This window comes from Papaver somniferum, chromosome 11, assembly GCF_003573695.1.
Source record: "Papaver somniferum cultivar HN1 chromosome 11, ASM357369v1, whole genome shotgun sequence".
NCBI lineage: Eukaryota > Viridiplantae > Streptophyta > Magnoliopsida > Ranunculales > Papaveraceae > Papaver > Papaver somniferum.
In genome coordinates, this window is record NC_039368.1 from 75,015,586 (window position 1) to 75,036,173 (window position 20,588).

Genomic DNA, 20,588 nt, shown 5'->3' on the forward strand with positions numbered 1-20,588 from the left:
ACTTGGATGTTTTCACCTCATTTGTCAAAGCGAAAAATACTATAACCCTCTTCTATATGGGTTCAACATATAGAAGCCCCATTAAATGGATCATTCATTGCCAACTCCATACTTTAGAAAAATGATATTGCTGGGCCCAAAAAATCAAAAAAAATTCAGATCTGGCCCACAATTAATTATTACGAACTTAAATACCAAGATTGCCCTTTTGTATATCAACAAGAGAGAAATCATAAAATATTTTCATTTTCAGATTTTGTCTCTCTCTCCTCCAGACGAGATTTTCTTCTGCAATAATGGTTTCTCATCACATTTTTCGTTTCCAGATTTGAAACAAGATTTCTCTCTCGAAATTAAGTTCTCACACAGAACAACATCGTCAACAACTCGTGTTCTTGTGATTTCAGTGCATATCGGTGAAGAAAACTGAATAAAAATCGTCAGCAACAACTAGAAGTGAAGATTTAATCATCAAATAATGATGATAAAGATAAGTTCGATATATATTCATCTTTTCATTCGATTTGAACATCTAGTTTGTTGATTTCCAAATCGATATCAGAAGAAAAAAAATTGTTTACTGTTGAAAACCTAATCGATCTGATTTCATCCAGAAATCTTTACTAAAAAGATGATCAAAATATAGATCTATAGTTATTTCATCCTGATCTCTCTTTTGAGATTGAAATTTTTGAAAAATTTTGTCAACAAATTTTCTAGGGTTTCGAATTGAAAATCGATTTAATTTTTAATGTGTATTTCCGATAGAAAATTCATGTTTATTTATGAACTCAGGCTATCTTAATATCCTTTACCCGTCAAATGAGATCGGAGGGAAACACACTATTTTTCTCGAATCTTTCTCGAATCAATCGATTCATGTAATTTGAATCTAGGTACGTTTTTGTTTGTTGTTTTTGTTGTTTTAGGTTCGATTTGTTGGTTTTTACATTTCAATTTGATTTTACAGGGTTGATTAACGGTGGTTGTGATAATTTTGATGGGGAGGTTGAGTAATAAGTGGATAAAATTGAAGGAGAATATGAGAAGAAAGAGGATGAACCATGTTTAGTTTCTGTTGCTGATATTGGTGATCAATTACAAAGAATTTGATTAATATTTGATTGAGTTTCTCATTTTGATGAGCTCTTTTTAGGTACTCTTATACTTGTTGTTCTTATGTCCATTCAGTTAGGTGATTATGTATCCATTCAAGTTTGATAATGTGATTTAAGTTATTTCGTTAGTGAAGTATGTATATTTTGTATGTTGAATATGGTTCTGGTCATGTGTAACTTGCGTCAAAACATCCAAATTGCATGTGTAACTTGCTTCTACACATGTAACTAGCTTGTGTAACTTTCCTCTACACATTAATTATATATTTTGTTAGTTAGTTTCGATTTTGTCTGATTTGTTTGGTTCTCTAATTTTGATCATTAATTGTTGTTGTTCAATTTGTTTGAACAGGTCTGAAGATGAAACAATTCCAAGTACAGATCATTAGAAACAATTGATGGTGGTAAACTACAGATATTACCCAAGAAAACTTGCAAGCTGGAGAAACTAATCACGACGTGAATGGAAACGTTCAACATGCATCTGGAGAGGATGCTAGCGAGCAAATGTTGGAGGATGATTCTGGTATGTTTCTCGTTTTCTTCATTACTTGAGATTTTTATTCTCTCAATAATCCTTTGTTCAGTCCTATAGTTTCGTGCAAGTACATTCTGTTGGAAGTTGTTATCTAGGTTTCTGCGAAACTTGTATGACATGAAATAAGAAAATATAACTATTACATTATAGGCACTAGACGAGGAAAAATGATATCATGTGGTTGGAGTGAGGATACTGCTAGTTAATGATTTTATTATGTCTAGCGTTTCAGCAGTTTCCTAAGTCATCGCCAATTACCTAACGTTTTAGCAGTTTCTACTGCAGAAGAGCGACTGTGGAGCGTATTCAAGTCCAGATCATTAGACTTCAATGCTTGGAATGCACTAATTAATTGAATAGACGGAATAGGTGGCATAAGTATATTTATTCTTACGTTTCAGCTCATATGTCATATACTCTAAAGTTACCAGTGTAATGATTCTAAGGAACTAATCGTGGAAGCAGTTGCTTGATACTGAAACCATAACAAAAAACTTTAGAGTATATGACACATGGACTCTAATTCAGATGCATGTGTAGATGGAAGTTACACTGTATATATGGATGTGTATCTTCAAGTTACACATGTTAATTGAATGTGTAGCTTATAGTTACATATGTGTTTTCATTGAACTGCTGGATACACATGTCATATATGGATGTATAATTCTCAGTTACACTAGTTAGGTGTATGTGTAACTTCTAATTACACATGCTAAGGTAAGTTATCAACTTCCTTTCTGTGAACTTTTATACTATGGCTGTTGTGGCTGAACAAACAAAAGCAATTGCAGGCACTTCCCTACCGAAGGTTTTATCTTCATAGTTGACAAAAATGATTGTGATTGTGTTATCTTCCAAGTTCTTAACAGAGATCCTGAAAGAGCTTGCCTGCACCTGTTCTACACAGCAACAACTTGTTTGTTGCCTGGGTTTAATCTCAACTTTTCTTTCTTTTGCTCAGCTTTAAGTTATATGGATGTGTAGATACTAGTTACACATGTTAAATAGATGTGTAACTGCTAGTTACACATGCTAATTATATGTGTAGTTGGTAGTTACACATGCTAATCGAATGTGTAACTGCTAGTTGCACATGCTATGTGGATCTACTGGTTTGTATCTATGTTGTGCTTATTTTTGGTTGAATCTACTGGTTTTGTTATGTTTTGTGCAGGGAAACACATTAGGAAGTTAGTTAAAGATAGATTCATCAGTTGCAAACCAACCCAAATTCACTATCGATCTCATGCACAAAGACAAAATCCAGACTTAGGGGTTTTCACTCTGGATATGGTACGTTATACATAAGAATTCATAGTTTTTTGCTTTTCAGTATTCATAGTGTGTATTTTCCTTCCAGCGTGCATTGAAACCTTAGTTAAACCTGTACTTATGGATTAACTCTATCATCATTTCTCATAAGTATGCACCTATCTCAATAAATAAGATTAAAATGGCTAATGATGATAAAACTTTATATCTTGGTGGATTTCAGTGAGATTTATCAATGATATGAATATTACATACATACACTGAAGCCTAAAATATGTTCTTATTGACTATTTCTTTAAGTTACTTTAAATATTATCTCCACCCAAATATTTAGTGGTTTTTAATAGAGTTTACTCTATATCTTATTGACTATTGTTTGTATTGTTTTATGTGGTTTGTAATAGAGTTTGCCTATATGTAAAATTTTCTATAGCTAACATAGGATACGTGCCAAGTATACAAGTCATAATATTGATGTGTAACTGCGGCTTACACATGTCATATGCATGTGTAACTTTCTATTACACATGCCTATGACATATGTAACTGCGATATATCATGTGTAAATTTCGTTTAGATGTAGTACAATTTGCTTGTGTATGAACTTTTTCCAGGTTTTATTAGCTGTTTTTAATTATTTTAATTGCTTTAGCATTCTAAATGTTTTTTTACATTTATTTCATGATATTAATTGATATTGTCTACATAAACCAGAGATCTTTTTAGTAGCTTCGTCAAATACAGTGCACTATGACATTATTTTTTGATTGTTGATCTGTACTGAACCACTTTGAAATAACAATTTCTTTAAGATGATAGAATATGATTTCGTGTAGGTGGTCCATCTGTTAGTAGATCGATAGAGATTATTAGATGAAAGCACTTCTGAAGATCATGATGTATGAAGATTGCATGGACACCGCTTACCCATGGATAGAGCACAAGCTAGATCGAAATGGTACTGCAATCTAATATATGATGAGTTTTGTTCATTACAATTTACTTAGATTATCCTCCAATTGAAGTATAATCAGTTTGATGTTATTATCTACTGGTTTTCGTGTTGTTTTTTGCTGGAAAAAGCATTAGATTGTTGTTTAAATATGGATCATCCGTAAACCAACTCTCAAAAAGTATAACTACTAGCTACACTAGTCAGATGATCGCTGTCATATGTGTCAAAAATAAATTACACTTTCTTACTACTCAAAATATAAATATAGCAAGGGCAAGAAAGGATCTTTCCCACAGAGAGGTCTTGGGTTGTCAATATGTTATGGTTTCTTATAAGTAACAAGGGGGTATTTTCTGATATTTATAAGAGTATACTAAAATAAAAGAAAAGCAAACAAAGAAATAAACAAGCAAATCAAAGATGTAAAGATATTGTTTAAGGACTCATCTTCATTCACAAACATGCTTTTTAACAATAACTAGAATTGATATTTAATCTCTCTTTTATCAAAGGTCCTAAGATATCTTGATCGCAAGTATATCCCGCAAATCTCCTATTTTCATCAACAAACACATTAAAAGATGCGAGTATGAATTCTACCTTAGACAACAACCTAACGTGTAAAAGCACTAATCAAGTCTAATTCCCTAAATGCATTAAGTTCTATGAAATCAGGCCAATCAAAGCAATCGAACGTGTAAAAGCACTAATCCGATTTAACAAAGGTTATGACTCACTTGTGACTACTAGGATGTATCACTACAAGCAATAATCACAATCATGCTACTTGTATTCAAGGTGTATCACGTTTACGTATGATAAACCCTAAACTAGCAGTAGATATAATTACGAGTTCTACCAATTTGAAACTTGACAAAATTAACAATCAATCATAAATGGCGATATTTCTAGCGAATCATAATCGATAAAACATGAGACAAAACTAATTTATTGAGCACTACCCATATTTGGAAATCCAATTTATTCCTTAACCAAAAGATAATTAGCTACACATGTTCATGGAGTTCATCACAAGAATAAAGAGAAGAATCATGTTTCTAAACCCTAAAAAACAAAAGTAGAAGAAGAAATTAGATAATTATGGGTCTCTCCCTTTTATACTTTCCCTCCTATGATTTCTTAACTTAGGTCGCACCCATATCCTCTGACAAAAGCCGGCTCCTAAAACAGCCCACAAGTGAAGCCCATTCAAAGTAGGTCCAAGTCCATCTGAGTCGCACCGGATCAGCTGAGACGGATCGGATCACTGAGTGAACTCGGCAGAATGAAATTCCAGCAGAGTTCCCTTTGTTTTATTGTTGATTTCCGGCCTGTCTCAGGCTAATTTCCCTGCACAATTCCATCTCATACAAAACTATTCATTCAGCAGACTACCCCATCTATCAGTTCAGTCCATACCAACATTAACCTGTAGCAACACCATCTCTGCAGCTCAACTCCTAATTCCACCAGCGACGCGAGCAATCCCTTTTCATCACAAACCAACTACAGCTCAGCTGCATCCACTTCTCAAACCTGGAACCCACTTCTCAGTTTAACAACTCCAACCACACAATTGCAACAACAACATCACTTGGTTCTTTCTCGGCTGCACACCAACTGCATCGTTTCTGCAGCTGCCATCTCAACTGCAACTGCTTCATAACCAGCTGTAGCTAACTCACCCTACCTTGTAATATCAGCATCAACAGATCCTTTCATGTTCTTCAGCTCTGCCTCAAGCCACTTCTACTGTTCTATCTCCAACTGCAGTATCATCTTAACCACCAACTTCTGCCATTCCAGCTTCATAGCTTCTCAATCTTCCCTGTATAGCACTTCACAGCCAGCACCAGTGCCTTCAAGATGACTCCAGTTCTTGCCAAACCCTGTAATACAAATTCACAGCAGCATCAATAAAAAAGAAATCTCCTTGCACTTCCATTTGTTGTAGCCTCTGCACCCGCAATGCCATTACCAGTACCATCTGTAGCTCCAGCAGCAACTCCACCAAAACTGCAGCACCAACTGCAACTCCTAGCTGAATCTGACTTCAACCCATTTTCCAATTCTTCCTTCCTAACACCAATACTGGCAGCAACTTCTTGTTCTTCTCAACTTCAGAAATACATTAAAACCAATTCAATCAGATTCCGTTAATCGACCCACCACAGACTGCTAATTATCGAACATCTCAGATCCACCATATTCAATCATCAAACCCTTGAATCTCAGAACCCTAACTTCATCTCAATTCAACAGAAATTACATAACAACTTCACTGATTTCCCATCTCAATATTTCTCCGCTCTAACTCAATCCACAATCGATAACATCTTTTGATTCTTCTTGGCAGCATCAAATAACAACGACCACCAACAGACTGCTTATCACTCGCTTCTGAAATTCCCTGGCCGCCATTCCTTCTTAGTTTCATGTACAGAAGCAACAATGATTTTCTTATCATCTCCGTATTCTTCTCTTCAATTTCGATTTCAAAAACCCTTGAATCTCCTCAATTGAACAATCACAGAGACCCATCTCTTTGATCAGCTTCAATTCTTCTATGCCTCAATTTCGGTTCAGCACCAGCTTCATCTTCCCAATTTCATATGGAAATTGGCTCAGACCTGCGCCTCCCTTTCCTCTCTCTCAAATTCATTTCAGGTGAACAAATGATAAGAGAGACTCTGAATTTTAGGTCGTGTAGAATGTGGATATAACCACCCTGGTAGAGTGGATAAGGGCCAACCAACCCATACAAGGCTTGTCGGTTTCAGATAACCTACGACTCAATTTTTCGACTCAACTGTCAGTTATGCGAAACTGACAGTTCATTCTTCACCTCCTCCTTGCACAACCTAGCCAGCTCCACATATTTTTCGCCTGTCAATTGATCCTTTTGCCCTTTACGCTCCAAATGCATGACTTTTCTCCTCTCAAATTCTTCCACCAACAACAGCCATTCTTTTACTTCTCAAATCTACTTCTTCTCTTCAATTTCTTTTCATCACTAAAGTTGTCATGCTTTTCAGACAATATTTGCATCACTAAAGACGAAATGCTTTTTAGATAGAGATGAAGAAATAAAAGCAAATAATGAGAAATAATCCGCCTCCAACACTTTTGCCCTTTTAAGCAACATTTCTTCTTCTTTTGTTCCAAATGACTCCAAAGTACCTAAAAGTCAAAAGCAAACACAAGATACATAATTTACAAGAAAACTAAACAAAGAAAGCATAAATAATAGATAAATATTAAGGTGTTTTAGATACCTATCATCAGATACATGTGAAACTGAATATACATTGTTGTATATACTGTTCATTTAAATATTATAAATACTGATTGCTTGTTGTTATATTTCAGGTTTCAGATAACTTCATAAAAGCTAATCATAATAAGTGATAAAACACCAACGTGAACATAAGTATGATACAAAATCTTCGTCCATAAGTTGTGATCCGTTAAAACTCCATACTAGACAAAATTGATATAAAAACCCTATATTTTTTATAAAGTTTAAATTAGATCATTCAAATTTTCTATTAATTCCATAACCACCCTCCCATGGTTTTTTATTCTTTTTCTTTGTCGTCTCTTCCTCTTTTTCTTTCATTTCTTTTTTCCACCTCCTCCTCTTCTCCGACCACTAACAACATCTCTTCTTCTTCCTTCCTCACCGCCACCGAATCAACGACATCCTCCGTCTCTTTCTTTTTTCCCCCACCACCAACAGTAGCACCTCATCCTTCTACTTTTGTACCAACGTAAATAAAGTACAGATCGAGAATGCGAATCGGGGAAAAGAAAAATGTGAAATCAAATTAAATCTAGAGATTTGATTTAATTTTCGTGTAAGATTTATGTAATTTTTCTTCTCAATCTATCGATTTTTGAAGTTAAATGTCAAAAAATTGGTCACGAATTTCAATTGGTTTGTCGATTTGATGAATTAGATCTAGGGTATTGAAGAATAATGAAGATCCAAACTTGATCTTCGTTTTTTATTGTTTGTAATCAATGAAATATCATATAGAGTCACCTTATGCTAGTTTTATTTAGTTGGTTTATTCCTGCATCAAACAAACAAAACCTAGTGGAGATCAAATTAAATACAAGATCACGACTATGATCTCTCTATTTGGTTGTTCCAATTTTATGTATCCACGAATATCGTGGGTATCTCGTATTTTCCAAAGTGATAATTGGGTTTTAGCATGTTCATTCAGGTGAAAATGTATGAGACTGTTCAAGCACTTGTAGAAAAATGAGGATAATAGAAAATAAGTAGAGTTATATTTATTCGAAGAAGGATTATAACCATACAGTAGGTCACTTGGTAGTTTTGGTACTGAAAAAATGCAACTACCATGCAATCCATGATCCATTTTTATGCACAAGAAGCCACATTTTATTAGAAATTTGATCATCTCAGCTTGATTATTCACTTATATGCAAATAAATATAATATCTTTCCAATATATCTTATCTTCTTATATATATATATATATACAAGATCTTATTTTTGGTATTACTTTTATGTTTATTCCTATTAACTTTCGTGTCTAGTAACTTTTGTGTGTAATTGAGTAATGTTTTTTGCATTTTCTGCAGATAGATTGGTAATTGGGTTGTACGGCCAGACTTTCCCCAAATTAGTTGGTATGTCCTTCATTTTATTTGTTACTTTAGTATCTTGATCCTAATGTGATGCATTTGATGTTGTATTTGAAGTTGCACCTAAGGAATCATAGTTTATTAATTTCATTGGTTGAGCTATTTTTGGAGAAAGTAAAGGCAACAAAAGGGTTAACTCCAGTTTATAATGTGAAAAACTGTTGAGGAAGTAAATATTTATTTTATGTGAACTATATGTTGTGTAAATGTTAAATCAATCTTTTTGGTGATACGAAACCAATATGGTTTCAACTAATTTTTGTCGATGAAACCAATTTGGTTTCAACTAATCTTTGTCGATGAAACTATTCTTTTCGGTGATATGATTTTATTTGTTGTTGAAACCAGTTTTGGTTTCATCAATTTTTGTTTCCTTTTCCGAGCTTATGTCGATGAAACCAATCTTGTTGGTTATACTGTGAATAGATACCGAGAGTTAACTTAGGGATCATTTATGTGTGAATTGTAAGGAAATAAACTAATGCAACAAGAAGGATGTTGTCGTGTGAATACTAAAAGAATTAAAGGTAACAATAAGGGTTGGCTTCCTTTTAAAATGTGAAAAAACTGTGAAGGAAGTAAATGTTTTTATACTGTGTAAATAGTAAGCTTATGTTGTTATTGTTAAAATAATTTCCCAACTATTTATATTAATGTTCCATTTTGTTGAAACCAATTCTTGTTTCATCTAATTTTTATTAGTTTTTGTGGACGAAACCAATCTTTTTGGTGATATGATTTTATTTTTTTTGCTGAAACCAATTTTGGTTTCATCTAATTTTCATTTCTTTTTTGTCAAGCAAACTGATGTCATTGTAATAGTCGCGTTAGCATCGATAGTGGTGGCGGCGTTGAGGATGTCGGTTGGCGAAGGCGATTGGGATGCTGGTATTGGTGGTGGTGGTTGCGGTGCTAACAAAGGATGTAAAACCTCATTGGTAATATCTTATTATATACCCTTATGATATTAGACGAGATGTGAATGTTGATTTTGTGTTTGATATTCAATGAGCTTGCAAAATGTTGATTATAAAGATTCACTTTCAGTTGGAACTCCTCCTCCTATCTCAATAAAGATAATTATTTGATCACCTAGTTTATGCGATTTTTGAGTTAATGAATTGTGTGTGTATCGACAATGGAATACATATACATAATGGATCAGGAACTTATTGATCTAGTGATGCATGTCGTAACCACAACAAATTAATTAACATTTTTCTCACTAATTAATAAGTAATATAGCGATAGTAAGGATCGTTTCCACGAGGAGCAAGAGAATTTAGTTGTCTTATAATGTCACAAAGGGGGGTTTTGGTTTTAGATTTTATAAAGAAAAATAAATAAACAAAACAATTAAAAGATAAAGGAAAATCAATAAGAGAGATTAGATCAAGGAATCCTTCTTCGTTGCAAAACAATGATTCAAGTTATGTTTTTCATCCACTTGTTATTAGTCACAGATTATCACCAACCGTAGGTAAAGCAACTAGCTCAGTGCTAAGAAGTTCACACAAAGAATAAAGAAAAGAGAAGTGTTGTGTGTGTAAAAGGTGTGCAAAAGTTGTGTAGAGAACTTCTCTATTTATATGCTTCAATTTCCTAGCAATCCTCTTAGGAATAGAATCCTCATTCCATAATAACACCACTTTCCCTTTGTAGCTCAACTTCCAAATCCAAGTCTTTCTCAAATCTTCCATCTTCTCTTTCCAAATCCAAGGCCAATTCTTCAAACCCATGAGTCTAGAAAATTCTTCATTAATTGAGTCGCCTATGAAATGACAATATTGCCCATTTCGCACAAATTGGGTGATTTCTTCTTCTTTTCCTCCGTGCGACTCCAAAATACCTAATAACTCAAAACATGCGTAAAATACATAATTTACAAGAAAAATAGCAGAGAAAGCATAAACAATAGATAATAATTAAGATGTATTCTACACCCTATCAAATTCCCCCACACTTAGACTTTGCTAGTCCTTGAGCAAATCAAACTAAAACTTACAACTTCTAAGCGTTTCAGCGTCCCAATCATCCAAAGAGTTATGAGGACATAGAGTTTCTGCATGCTAGTAATAAGAAATTAGAAATACTAAAGAACATATTCTCATTCTTAATTGTTGAGTGAGAAATAACCACACCATAATGAGAGAACGCATGTTTGAGAGCGATCAATAAGCATTTCGCCTCGACTTCTGCCTCACCAAAAAGGGTTTTATGAAATTGCACTCAAAGGACGTACTTTTATGGTTCTCACATGTGTGCAGGTTGGAATGAAGAGAGAAATCCTGCAACACGTTGAATGGTGGGAAGGACAACTTCCGAAATATTTTAAAAACCCACATCTTTTAACATTTTGAAAAACTATTTTTCTGACGATCTCTAAGAAAGGAAATCAAACACTATTATCGAGGATGAGATTACTTACTCACCTTCACATCCGATCGCCAATGATGATAACACCACTCTCACGGCATCCAATAGAAACGTCTTCCACTCCTCGTCTTCATCTTCTTGGTCTTCGTCTTTGGCTTCAACTATGATGATAAACGCTCAAACTTTGTAATTCCTTGACAATTTGTAACTCTTTACATTAAATCCTTGTTGTTTGAAACTTCCTTATAGATTTTTCTTCCCCATGGCTTATTAAATAAAAGATAAAAACAAAATTTCTCTTGCCATCATTTTTTTTTCCTTCCTTTTTTTTTTTTTTTCATTTTTTCATTTTTTTTTAATTTTTTTTTAGAGACAAGAGAAATAAAATACAAATCAAAGTGAAAATAAAAACAAACCATGGTCGTGGGAAAAGTACTTTACCGCTTGATTTTCACAACTTGTATCGTCTCGAAATCATAAACTTCAATAATTCTCACCTTTTGCTTTTCTTTGCTCTTGTAAATAAGTCTTTAACTTGGATATAAAATTACGCTCCTTATATGTAAGTCTTCAACATGTATATATAAAAATCTGCTCATTATATGTTGCTTTACTTGGATATGAAATTTACTCTTTTCTTGTTCCGTTGCTTGTAAACCTTGAACGTCTTCAACTTTCCTTGTAGATTTTTATATCGCTCCCTTGTTGATGGTAATGGTATTTCTATGGACCCGTTATTATCGAGAGAGAGAATGGTGCTAACTGCAAAGCGAACTACAAGAGCTTTCATCTATAGACGTCACCCTCATGATTGACAAAATTAGCACTCAAGAGATCAAAGAGTAGTGCTTTTATTGGTGGGAGGTTGGGTAGCTCACCATTCTACCCGGAATTAATTTACGGTGACACACACTCAAAAGAAAGATCTTTAGTTATTTATAAAGAAATCTGGTCGATGCCTCGCATGATATAAATAGGGTAGTCTCCACTAATGATTGATCAACAACTCTAATAATGCATGTGTCCCTGCTCCTAATATGCATCACCGGCATGATTAAATCCATTATTTAACACTCTAACAAGCAAGAAATTCGAACGTAGTTCCCTAACACTTCCAAGTTCAGTTATGTCGGTCAGAATTCTCTATGTAAACATACCTAGAAGTATGCTAGTGACTCTAAAATCTCTACAAGTTGGAGGTTTTATGCAAATTGTTTTTTTTTAAATAAATGCTTAACCACTCCCCCACACTTAAACCTTACATTGTCCTCAATGTAATTGAATCGTCCAAGTAAAGTGAACGTGGGAAATCCTAGCATGATATGGAACAAGAAAAATAAATAAACAAAACAAAACAAAAAATAAAAAGTAAAAGGTAAGAAATACAAAACCTATGGGTTGCCTCCCATTAAGCGCTTGTTTTAAAGTCGACGACCCGATTTGGCTCTTGTAAGATTCACTCCCCATATACTAACAATCGGAAAATTTGGGGATCCACCCATAGTACCTGTTTTGCAAACAATAGATTCATAAAATATTAGCACAAGAAAACAATAGTGAAATTATCGCTCGATAGAAACTTCCCCCACACTTATTCTTGTCCACACTCGGAAGTGTATAAAGAACATAGAATTTGGGAACTTCTATGTATTTCTCTTGGAAAACCTGCATAGTGTTAGCATCAAGTGTTTCCAATGGTGGATATCTAGAAACAAAATCATCCAAAAATACTTTCGAAGCACATACATTCAAACCAATAAGAGGTAAAGGAGAAGAATCAATATGCAAATTATTAGGCAAACCTTGCACAATCTCTTGTATTACAGAATCCTCTTCATCCTTAAAAAATTCAAGTGAATTACTTACCTCTTGTATATCATGGTCCTCTATCAAACCTTGCAACCATTCTTCGTCGTTTTCTTCCTTAACCAAAGTCTTGGCATCATTAAAATCATCGGCAGATTCAATTGGGTCTTCCACAATATCAATGAATTTTGGCTTCATCCTCTAGCATCATCTCTTCAACATTCTCATCATCGAAATCGGGCCATTCACTAAAATGATTTTTATCGGTATAAATTGTAAGATCTTGTGAGGGTGTTACACCGTTTATAACAATAGGAAAGTCACACCCAATCTCCTCCTTTTGAATAGGCGAAAGATCGTTATTATGATCCGGAGTTGGAATAACTTTATCCTTGTTGCAATGCTCATACACTACCGCGGACTCATTTCTTTCCCTAAGGAATTTTTTAAAAGCACTAATTGCATCTTCCTCAAGCTCTACCTTTTGAATAGGTAATTGATCATTATTAAGATCAAGGCTCGAGTAAGCTACACTAGCGGCATCAAAAGTCTCCAAAGGTTGGTCCTTTTCAACACAACCATCTTCACTTTCAGATTCACCATAATAAGAATCTTCATCGGTTTCATAACCTTTATCCAGACGTCGTTTAAGTTCCATATGAATGGTCCTACTAATTTCTGCGACAAGCTCTTCCGAGGTTCCATCATCTTCCAACTTGTATAATTTCTGTGCAAGTTTCTTGACGTTCACACGCTTACCAGCGTTGGCTACAATAGGTTCTCTTTCCCAAGACTCTTCCTTTTGAATGGGTGAATGATCATAACTACGATCCAGAGTCGGGTAAGAAAAAGTGTTGCAGAAATTGGTTTGTGCGACGTTCTTTTTATCACGGTCAAGTTGGTCTAGTATTTGTCGCATATCTTGCGATTCTTTCATAATCTGCATACAACTCGAATGAATCCAATTAGAAGTAGACTTATCCCAACTTGGTGCTTGACTTACATACCTACTACAAGGTTGTTGATATGTATGAGAATATCCATAAATTTTTGTAGGAAATTGATCATAGCCAAAAGATTGGTTTTGATTGTATCCTAAAGATGGTTGGAAGTTGCCAAAATGTTGAGGTTGAAAACCGTATTGATTGTTGTAATATGCTTGCTCTTGTCCACCGTACATGGAAAACTGGTACCTGAAATAAAAAATCTAGAAAAAAAAGTTAAAAACAAAAATAAAACGAAAATAAAAACAAAGCAAGGATCGTCCCCGGCAGCAGCACCAAAATTTGATGCGTGTCGTAACCACAACAAATTAATTAATATTTTTCTCACTAATTAACAAGTAATATAGCGATATTAAGGATCGTTCCCACGAGGTGCAAGAGTTTTTAGTTGTCTTATAATATTCACAAAGGGGGGTTTTGGTTTTAGATTTTATAAAGAAAAATAAATAAACAAAGCAATTAAAAGATAAAGGAAAATCAATAAGAGAGATTAGATCAAGGAATCCTTCTTCGTTGCAAAACAATGATTCAAGTTATGTTTTTCATCCACATGTTATTAGTCACAGATTATCACCAACCGTAGGTAAAGCAGCTAGCTCTGTGCTAAGAAGTTCACACAAATAATAAAGAAAAGAGAAGTGTTGTGTGTGTAAAAGGTGTGCCAAAGTTGTGTAGAGAACTTCTCTATTTATAGGCTTCAATTTCCTAGCAATCCTCTTAGGAATAGAATCCTCATTCCATAATAACACCATTTTCCCTTTGTAGCTCAACTTCCAAATCCAAGTCTTTCTCAAATCTTCCATCTTCTCTTTCCAAATCCAAGACCAATTCTTCAAACCCATGAGTCTAGATGAGTCTAGAAAATTCTTCATTAATTGAGTCGCCTATGAAATGACAATATTGCCCATTTCACACAAATTGGGTGATTTCTTCTTCTTTTCCTCCGTGCGACTCCAAAATACCTAATAACTCAAAAACATGCGTAAAATACATAATTTACAAGAAAAATAGCAGAGAAAGCATAAACAATAGATAATAAATAGGATGTATTCTACACCCTATCATCTAGTTTGGAAAATGAATAGAGAAAATATGGTGAGAAAAGATGTAGAAATTTAAGAGGAAAATAAAGTGCAACAAGGAGTGCATGGCAGGTGACATTTTTATCTAACCCCTCATTGTATTTGTCGTTTGTCATCCAAACATAGAAAGTAACACGGTGCGGGACACTTTACATATATAACAACAGTAAAATCTTCTCCATTTTTATATCTTCTTTTGTGATTATTTTAAAATGATGATAAGTTGCAGAATATGTATGTTGAATTCTCTGGTGGAAACCAATTATGCTTTCATCGTATTTATGATGAAACCAAAATTGGTTTCATTGTATTTATGATTTGGTTTCATCTAATTTTTGCTATTTTTTTCGACGAAACCAATTCATTGGTGATATAATAATATTTTTTTTGTTGAAATCAGTTTTGGTTTCATCTAATATGTACTTTTATGTCGACGAAACCAATCTTGTTGATGATACTGTAATTTATGTTGAAACGAGTTTTGGTTGCTTCTAATTTTGAATTTCATTGCTTCTACTTGGTGGTGGTGGGCGGGAATGGGGGTGGTGCAGTTCATGGTGGTGGTAGGTTTCATCTTATTTTTGTTTCTTTTATGACGAAACCAAATTTGGGTTTCACTTGATTTTTTCCTTGTTTATTCGGCTGACTTGGAAGTCGGCATGTTTAGTTTCATAATTGAAGTTTGTGTTGGTGAAATGTCAATATGTGGAAAAATGATGAAACCAATTTCGGTTTCATCTAGTTTTGGTGAAATCAATTTTGGTTTCATCATTTTTTCTGTTTGGTTTCATCATTTTTTTCTCATTATGTTGAATATTTGATCAATTAAATTCATTTTTTGTGGTGGTGGCGGCTGGTTGGTGGTGGTGGTCGGCGATAATGGTGGTGTTGTTCGACGACGGTAGTGGTCGTTGACGGTGGTCTGTGGTGGTGGTCAGCGGCACCGGTAGTGGCGCGACGGTGGTGGTGGTGGAACTGTGGTGGTTGGCGGCGATGGTGGCGGCGCGATGGTAGTTGTCGTCGGTGGTTGGCGGAGGCGATGGTGGTGGTGGTGGCAACGGCGGTAGTGATGGAGCGATAGTGGCTAGAGGCGGGGGTGGGGGCGGTGGTGACGTGGCGACGACGGTGGTTGGCGGCGGCGGCAGTGGTGGTTGGCGGCGCAGGTGGTGGTGGCGCGGTTGTGGTTGGCGGCTGTGGTGGGCTGCGATGGTGGTGGTGGCGCGGTGGTGGTGCTGCTGGTGATGGTCGGCGACGATTGGTGATGGTGGTCGGCGGTATTGCTGGTGGTGTGTTGTTGTTGGTGGTGATAATATAATAAAAATTAAAGGTGGGGTTGATTTTTGTTTTTACTGGGGTGATTTAAAGTAGAAGGGTAATATAGACAGTTTATGTTAAATGGGGTTTTTGTGAACAATTTGTTTTATTGGAGTTTTTGTGCATGGATAGTGACATCTTTGGTGTTGTAACTCGCGAACTAAAAGCTAATTGCTTAAATGTGGTAATGGTCTCGCTGGAATTGGAGTTGACGCTGAATACACAAATCGGATGCATGTGTAACTCTCAATTACTCTAGATAGATGCATATGTAACTTTCAGTTACACTAGATAGATGCGTGGGTAATTTCTAGTTACACATGCTAAGAAATTATTGTAAATAAATATCAAAGTAATACATGTATTTTTAATAATTTTGGGCTTCGTTTTAAATTTTATTTAATTAGGGGCTTGAAAATATATGTAAGGGTATGAATGCCTTTAATAGTTCGGGACCTATATTTAAATTTATTTTAATTAAGGACCTCATATCATGGTAATCCATGAGCGGGGCCTTAGCCTAGAAATCCGAGACCTGTTTGTTTACCTAGCGCCAGCAAATAGTTTTCCCAATCACCACCGCACGTGGACAAATGTAAGAAATCCCAACTATACATGACATGCTTGATAGATACGTCATCCTCATCCATGTGCTTGTGCGCTTCTCTATATTTCTGCTCCGACTGATAAGCAGCGAATTCTCTCCTCTATATAAACCTCTTGCAATGATCTGCTTACTTAGCACAAACAACATTTACTTACTACACAAAGGATTTCAAAATATCAATATGAAAGTCTCTCCTATCCATGGAGTTGAAAGTGTTTATATTTTTATAGAGTGTGTGTGATTATAATATGTTACCTTATTGCATTGTGTAGTACTGCAACAACCGAAGTGTGCTACATTGTTTACATGGGATGAAAAACCTCGAAATGTCAGTGATATGTTCTTCACACCAACATCAATTGTGGCTTCTTCGCTTGGAAGGTATATCTAATCTGCAAGATTTTGGTAATTTTCTCCAAGTTTAGGACGAGTATATGTTACTTTACTTTGTTCCCTTTTTCATAATTTGCATGATCCTTGTGTATACAAGAAATTGCGGGTGAAGCCAGGGGTTTTTATGGATTTTATGCATGGTTAACAAAAAAAAAAAAAAGCCCAAGCTGAGAAGATCTCAGGTAATTGAATCAGTTATTATTTTAACAATAATTTAAAGTTTTAATTATGTAAAAGGTTATTAGCAGTTTATTTAAGTGATTATAAATTGGGTGTTCATTTCAAAATGAGTTTCCAAGTGTCGTCAGACAATTTCCAGAAATTTTTAGGGAAACTTGGGGATATGTCCCAGGATTCAAGATTATGGGAATATGCCCCAAATTAACGATTTCCGTCAAGAAATCGTTAGATAGTCAATTTATCGTAAATGTGTTTGAACTTTCTTTCTAAATTTTTAGAGATTTTTTCTGTCTGAATATGTTCATGAACCTTGTAAAGGTGTTAGTATATAATATATTCGTTTTTTAATTCACATATGTAATCTCAAGTGTTGTGCGAATATTGACTACTTAACGATTTTGGATGGAATTTTGGATGGCTGTGACATATTCCCAAAAACTGGAATCCTGGGAAATATCTCCAAGATGACAATCAAGTTTGGGGCATATCCCCAATTTTCCCAAATTTTTAACCATCTGAAAACAACAAGGAGTTGGCATACTTGGAACTAGCAGCAACCGTGATCCTCCATGGAACTAGCTGATCAATAATTTGAGCATACATGCCATTATTTTCGGCGGAAGCAATAAATAGATTGAACCTAAGCCTAATGCCACAAATTCTACGTATCCATTTATCCAAATCATCAATAACTACAAACAGGGGTTTTCCGCCAAAGGAAATAGAGATAACATGGACACCGTCACCTATCAAATGATCGAATCCCTTCAAAACATCACTTGAAGCACAACCTTCATAGTCCCAACAGATATTTAAAACTGCAGTTCGGGCTTTGGGTGCACCTCCTCGTGAAATACCTGGAACAATTACACCATAGTAAGTTGCATTGTCAACAAAAATACCGTCTAGAAATGCAAGTTACATAGGTGTAACTGCACCTCATATAGCACGAGGTGCACATAAATTCCGAACTGCAGTTTACAAATTCTGTTGAAAGTTGGGACCATGAAGGATGTGTTTGAAGTGATATTCTGAAGGGGTTTGATTAAGCGATAAAAGATGGTGTTGATATCATCTCTATTTCTCATGGTGGAAAACCCTGCTTGTAGTTATCAACGATTTGGATATATTATTGTCGTCTCGATTGGCTTAAGTTCATTCCATGTTGTGAATAGTCGAACTAAATCTTGTATGCCTTGAGTTATTCTGAATATTCTTGTGTTATATCAATCTGAAATTTTGTTGGGTTCAGTTGTGAATGCTCGGATATAGGCTAGTTTTTGCAGCATGCCTGATGTTTATTTTGATCAGAACATGCTTGACATTTAGAAAACAGAGGATCATAAGTGAACTCTGGCAAATTTGTTGGTGGCGAAAAAGGTTTTCAATTACAATCATTTATCTGAACTAAAAGTAGAGTTGCATTATTATACCGATTTTACCACAATAAGAAAAAGGATCTAAGCTGAACAGAGCAAGTAAACCTACTAAGTATCATTATAGCCATATGACTTTCATTCTAGATGTTTAAATGAAATGAAAAACTACCTATAAAAGTATTGAAATTATACCTACAATATTAACCATGACACAGTTCAATTAGAGTAACTCGAACTGTCTACAAGAACCTACAAAAAAGCTTCCACTATCCAAAATACAACTAGGAGACTAAAACTCTCATAAAGTATCTGCACTGTAATTTCCCCGATTGTTGCTGTCTTAAGAAAATTTCACGCTGTAAATCTGTATGGAAGAAAATAACTTCATCATTGCGAAACTGCATCTGTAGGTGGAAATACAGTTAACTTTCTCGTTGGATCCAGTAATTGTAGCAAATCAACCGACTTCTGCTCAGGCGAACTGAAATATAATCTCCATCTTCAAATAAGGAGCCAGAAACTTCAATAGGAAGAGTGATAATCTGTTGAATACTCTGAGAAACAATGGAATTACTTGAAAAAACGTCAGAGCAAAGTAATGGAACATAATTGACCACCAACATATCATCAATTATGAAGGATTTCACAGTAGAACCCTCATAAAAAAGTTTTCATTGTAATTTCTTCGGTGACTAGTTGTGGGATTTTCAAAGATAGCACAGAGAGGAGTGAGAGAGAGATTGAAATACTTTGAAATTCAAGCCTCTTTCTCAAAGGACTTTCATCAAACAGCTTCCGAGGACAATTTTAACTCTCCTATGCTGCTGCTACCGAGTTCATCACTAGCCCAATTTTCAAGTCAGCATCAACTCCTTGCACAAGACATTGGTAATTATCCTACCAATCACACCATTAGAAATACAAGGATCACTCTTTCAACTTATTCTATAATAAAAGAAACATAACTAAAACACAATCAATCAAACTCAAAACACCCTCTCTAATCATCTATCCTCTCTGAAATTTTACCAACACCTCTCTCTCTACCCTAGATCTGACACCATGATGAAAACCAAGGTAGGTATAGAGAGAAAGAGAGAGAGAGTAGAGAGGAAGAAGACGCGAAAAAGAAGAGAGGCTACATGGGTCGAGATCGTCTATGCCACTGCTTGTGTGTGCCATATGTGCCATACCAATAGAAACACGCCACATCATTCCTCTCATTAACCATGACTAACTAAATAGATTTTCTATTTATACAACACTAATCGATTAGGAAAGATAATTAATTAGTTAAAGAAGATACTACAAATCCAAGAGAAAATACCGTGTTTCTATTGGTGTGGCACATAGGGCACACCCAAGCAGTGGCACAGACGTTCTGAACCCAGGCTACATTGTGTAGAATTATCACAATTTCATTAAAAATAAAACATATGCCTTTATAGGCCCCAAACCACTTGGAACGTTTCCTAATTAAACTCAACTAACAAGTGCACGTAGGCACACTAACTTACTGACCATAAACATACCCAGTAATCATGCTTAGTGGTATATTAACAGAGACATTCAACTAACAACTCCCTATTAACAAGCAACTAACAGTATGTGTGAAAACAATCACCCATGACTAACAGACGACCAAATATATGACTTACCCAGTAGTTTGAGTTTAATCAAAACTCCGACACAAATACTACATCGGAAGAGTTTCGTGTCCATAGAAAAGCAACTCCCCAACTAAATACATTTCCCTAGATATCTTGCAATTTTGTTGGCTACTTCAAAATAATTTGAGGCTACTATAATTTAGTCTCATCCAATGGAATTGGTTACGATGCATCTTAAAAGTAGATAACTTCTATCACCTTTACACTAAAC

The 20,588-nt window shown here is 35.1% G+C and overlaps 1 non-coding gene across 1 annotated transcript; it reads left to right on the forward strand.

Annotated features, from left to right (window-relative positions):
* The first annotated feature begins 3,113 nt into the window (after positions 1-3,113).
* Positions 3,114-3,200, forward strand: LOC113325616. The gene has a single exon (XR_003348077.1). It is a non-coding gene; the product is annotated as a small nucleolar RNA R11/Z151 (small nucleolar RNA).
* Positions 3,201-20,588: the final 17,388 nt, after the last annotated feature.